Consider the following 5565-nt stretch of genomic DNA (forward strand, 5'->3'; position numbering starts at 1 on the left):
CAGGCACTTCAAACCGGCACTAGGAAACAGACTGAGAAACCAGAGTAAGGCTTTCTCCTGCAACCCGTTCCCTTTGTGCTGGATGAACGAACGTCTCTCCACATGCTCTGTTCTGTGAGATATATGTGTGTGAATGCCGTCCTTCACCTAGCGTGAAGGGAACACAAAGTTTCTTTTCAGTTGCAAACTCCACTCCATACATATATATGGGGAGGTACAAGCTCCAACTCGGTTTTACAGTGAAAACGGCAGGTACTTCAAATAGGCACTAGGAAACAGACTGAGAAACCAGAGTAAGGGTTTCTCCTGCAACCCGTTCCCATTGTGCTGGATGAACGAACGTCTCTCCATATGCTCAGTTCTGAGAGATAAGTGTGTATGAAATCCGTCCTTCACCTAGCTTGAAGGGAACACAAAGTTTCTTTTCAGTTGCAAACCCCACTCCATACATATATATGGGGAGGTACAAGCTCCAACTCGGTTTTACAGTGAAAAAGGCAGGCACTTCAAACCGGCACTAGGAAACCGACTGAGAAACCAGAGTCAGTGATTCTCCTGCAACCCGTTCCCTTTGTGCTGGATGAACGAACGTCTCTCCACATGCTCAGTTCTGAGATATAAGTGTGTGTGAAAGCCGTCCTTCACCTAGCTTGAAGGGAACACAAAGTTTCTTTTCACATGCAAACCCCACTCCATACAAATTTATATGGGGAGGTACAAGCTCCAACACGGTTTTACAGTGAAAACGGTAGGCACTTCAAACCGTCACTAGGAAACAGACTGAGAAACCAGAGTCAGTATTTCTCCTCCAACCTGTTCCATTTTGCTGGATGAACGAACGTCTCTCCACATGCTCAGTTCTGAGAGATATGTGTGTGTGAAAGCCGACCTTCACTTAGCTTGAAGGGAACACAAAGTTTCTTTTCAGTTTCAAACCCCAATCCATACATATATATGGGGAGGTACAAGCTCCAACTCGGATTTACAGTGAAAACGGCAGGCACTTCAAACCGGCACTAGGATACAGACTGAGAAACCAGAGTAAGGGTTTCTCCTGCAACCCGTTCCCTTTGTGCTGGATGAACGAATGTCTCTCCACATGCTCAGTTCTGAGACATAAGTGTGTGTGAAAGCCGTCCTTCACCTAGCTTGAAGGTAACACAAAGTTTCTTTTCAGTTGCAAACTCCACTCCATACATATATATGGGGAGGTACAAGCTCCAACTCTGTTTTACAGTGAAAACGGCAGGCACTTCAAACCGGCAGTAGGAAACAGACTGAGAAACCAGACTCAGTGTTTCACCTGCAACCCGTTCCCTTTGTGCTGGATGAACGCACGTCTCTCCACATGCTCAGTTCTGAGAGATAAGTGTGTGTGAAAGCCGTCCTTCACCTAGCTTGAAGGGAACACAAAGTTTCTTTTCAGTTGCAAACCACACTCCATACATATATATGGGGAGGTACAAGCTCCAACTCGGTTTTACAGTGAAAACGGTAGGCACTTGAACCCGGCACTAGGAAACAGACTGAGAAACAAGAGAAAGGGTTTCTCCTGGAACCCGTTTCCTTTGTGCTGGATGAACGAACGTCTCTCCACATGCTCAGTTCTGAGAGATAATTGTGTGTGAAAGCCGTCCTTCACCTATCTTGAAGGAAACACAAAGTTTCTTTTCAGTTACCGACGCCACTCCATACATATATATATGGGGAGGTACAAGCTCCAACTCGGTTTTACAGTGAAAACGGCAGGCACTTCAAACCGGCACTAGGAAACAGACTGAGAAACCAGAGTCAGTGTTTCTCCTGCAACCCGTTCCCTTTGTGCTGGATGAACGAACGTCTCTCCACATGCTCAGTTCTGAGAGATAAGTGTGTGTGAAAGCCGTCCTTCACCTAGCTTAAAGGGAACACAAAGTTTCTTTTCAGTTGCAAACCCCACTCCATACATATATATGGGGAGGTATAAGCTCCAACTCGGTTTTACAGTGAAAACGGCAGGCACTTCAAACCGGCACAAGGAAACAGACTGAGAAACCAGAGTAAGGGTTTCTCCTGCAACCCGTTCCCTTTGTGCTGGATGAACGAACGTCTCTCCACATGCTCTGTTCTGAGAGATAAGTGTGTGTGAAAGCCGTCCTTCACCTAGCTTGAAGGGAACACAAAGTTTCTTTTCAGTTGCAAACCACACTCCATACATATATATGGGGAGTTACAAGCTCCAACTCGGTTTTACAATGAAAACGGCAGGCACTGCAAACCGGCACTAGGAAATACACTGAGAAACCAGGGTCAGTGTTTCCCCTGCAACCCGTTCCCTTTGTGCTGGATGAACGAAAGACTCTCCACATGCTCAGTTCTGAGAGATAAGTGTGTGTGAAAGCCGTCCTTCACCTAGCTTGAAAGGAACACAAAGTTTCTTTTCAGTTGCAAACACCACTCCATACATATATATGGGGAGGTACAAGCTCCAACTCGGTTTTACAGTGAAAACGGCAGGCACTTCAAACCGGCACTAGGAAACAGACTGAGAAACCAGAGTCTGTGATTCTCCTGCAACCCGTTCCAATTGTGCTGGATGAACGAAAGTCTCTCCACATGCTCAGTTCTGAGAGATAAGTGTGTGTGAAAGCCGTCCTTCACCTAGCTTGAAGGGAACACAAAGTTTCTTTTCAGTTGCAAACCCCACTCCATACAAATATATGGGGAGGTACAAGCTCCAACACGGTTTCACAGTGAAAACGGCAGGCACTTCAAACCGGCACTAGGAAACAGACTGAGAAACCAGAGTCAGTGTTTCCCCTGCAACCCGTTCCCTTTGTGATGGATGAACGAACGTCTCTCCACGTACTCAGTTCTGAGAGATAAATGTGTGTGAAAGCCGTACTTCACCTAGCTTGAAGGGAACACAAAGTTTCTTTTCAGTTGCAAACTCCACTCCATACATATATATGCGGAGGTACAAGCTCCAACTCGGTTTTACAGTGAAAACGGCAGGCACTTCAAACCGGCACTAGGAAACAGACTGAGAAACCAGAGTAAGGCTTTCTCCTGTAACCCGTTCCCTTTGTGCTGGATGAACGAACGTCTCTCCACATGCTCAGTTCTGTGAGATATATGTGTGTGAAAGCCGTCCTTCACCTAGCGTGAAGGGAACACAAAGTTTCTTTTCAGTTGCAAACTCCACTCCATACATATATATGGGGAGGTACAAGCTCCAACTTGGTTTTACAGTGAAAACGGCAGGTACTTCAAATAGGCACTAGGAAACAGACTGAGAAACCAGAGTAAGGGTTTCTCCTGCCACCCGTTCCCATTGTGCTGGATGAACGAACTTCTCTCCATATGCTCAGTTCTGAGAGATAAGTGTGTATGAAATCCGTCCTTCACCTAGCTTGAAGGGAACACAAAGTTTCTTTTCAGTTGCAAACCCCACTCCATACATATATATGGGGAGGTACAAGCTCCAACTCGGTTTTACAGTGAAAACGGCAGGCACTTCAAACCGGCACTAGGAAACAGACTGAGAAACCAGAGTCAGTGATTCTCCTGCAACCCGGTCCCTTTGTGCTGGATGAACGAACGTCTCTCCACATGCTCAGTTCTGAGAGATAAGTGTGTGTGAAAGCCTTCCTTCACCTAGCTTGAAGGGAACACAAAGTTTCTTTTCACATGCAAACCCCACTCCATACAAATATATATGGGGAGGTACAAGCTCCAACACGGTTTTACAGTGAAAACGGTAGGCACTTCAAACCGGCACTAGGAAACAGACTGAGAAACCAGAGTCAGTGTCTCTCCTCCAACCTGTTCCATTTTGCTGGATGAACGAACGTCTCTCCACATGCTCAGTTCTGAGAGATATGTGTGTGTGAAAGCCGTACTTCACTTAGCTTGAAGGGAACACAAAGTTTCTTTTCAGTTGCAAACCCCACTCCATACATATATATGGGGAGGTACAAGCTCCAACTCGGATTTACAGTGAAAACGGCAGGCACTTCAAACCGGCACTAGGAAACAGACTGAGAAACCAGAGTAAGGGTTTCTCCTGCAACCCGTTCCCTTTGTGCTGGATGAACGAACGTCTCTCCACATGCAACCCGGTCCCTTTGTGCTGGATGAACGAACGTCTCTCCACATGCTCAGTTCTGAGAGATAAGTGTGTGTGAAAGCCGTACTTCACCTAGCTTGAAGGGAACACAAAGTTTCTTTTCACATGCAAACCCCACTCCATACAAATATATATGGGGAGGTACAAGCTCCAACACGGTTTTACAGTGAAAACGGTAGGCACTTCAAACCGGCACTAGGAAACAGACTGAGAAACCAGAGTCAGTGTTTCTCCTCCAACCTGTTCCATTTTGCTGGATGAACGAACGTCTCTCCACATGCTCAGTTCTGAGAGATATGTGTGTGTGAAAGCCGTACTTCACTTAGCTTGAAGGGAACACAAAGTTTCTTTTCAGTTGCAAACCCCACTCCATACATATATATGGGGAGGTACAAGCTCCAACTCGGATTTACAGTGAAAACGGCAGGCACTTCAAACCGGCACTAGGAAACAGACTGAGAAACCAGAGTAAGGGTTTCTCCTGCAACCCGTTCCCTTTGTGCTGGATGAACGAACGTCTCTCCACATGCTCAGTTCTGAGACATAAGTGTGTGTGAAAGCCGTCCTTCACCTAGCTTGTAGGTAACACAAAGTTTCTTTTCAGTTGCAAACTCCACTCCATACATATATATGGGGAGGTACAAGCTCCAACTCTGTTTTACAGTGAAAACGACAGGCACTTCAAACCGGCAGTAGGAAACAGACTGAGAAACCAGACTCAGTGTTTCTCCTGCAACCCGTTCCCATTGTGCTGGATGAACGCACGTCTCTCCACATGCTCAGTTCTGAGAGATAAGTGTGTGTGAAAGACGTCCTTCACCTAGCTTGAAGGGAACACAAAGTTTCTTTTCAGTTGCAAACCACACTCCATACATATATATGGGGAGGTACAAGCTCCAACTCGGTTTTACAGTGAAAACGGTAGACACTTGAAACCGGCACTAGGAAACAGACTGAGAAACAAGAGAAAGGGTTTCTCCTGGAACCCGTTCCCTTTGTGCTGGATGAACGAACGTCTCTCCACATGCTCAGTTCTGAGAGATAAGTGTGTGTGAAAGCCGTCCTTCACCTAGATTGAAGGGAACACAAAATTTGTTTCCATTTGCCAAAACCACTCCATACATATATATGGGGAGGTACAAGCTCCAACACGGTTTTACAGTGAAAACGGCAAGCACTTCAAACCGGCACTAGAAAACAGACTGAGAAACCAGATTAAGGGTTTCTCCTGCAACCCGTTCCCTTTGTGCTGGATGAACGAACATCTCTCCACATGCTCAGTTCTGAGAGATAAGTGTGTGTGAAAGCCGTCCTTCACCTAGCTTGAAGGGAACACAAAGTTTCTTTTCAGTTGCAAACCCCACTCCATACATATATATGGGGAGGTACAAGCTCCAACTCGGCTTTACAGTGAAAACGGCAGGCACTTCAAACCGGCACTAGGAAACAGACTGAGA

This window comes from Vicugna pacos, chromosome 16 (assembly GCF_048564905.1).
Source record: "Vicugna pacos chromosome 16, VicPac4, whole genome shotgun sequence".
Lineage (NCBI taxonomy): Eukaryota > Metazoa > Chordata > Mammalia > Artiodactyla > Camelidae > Vicugna > Vicugna pacos.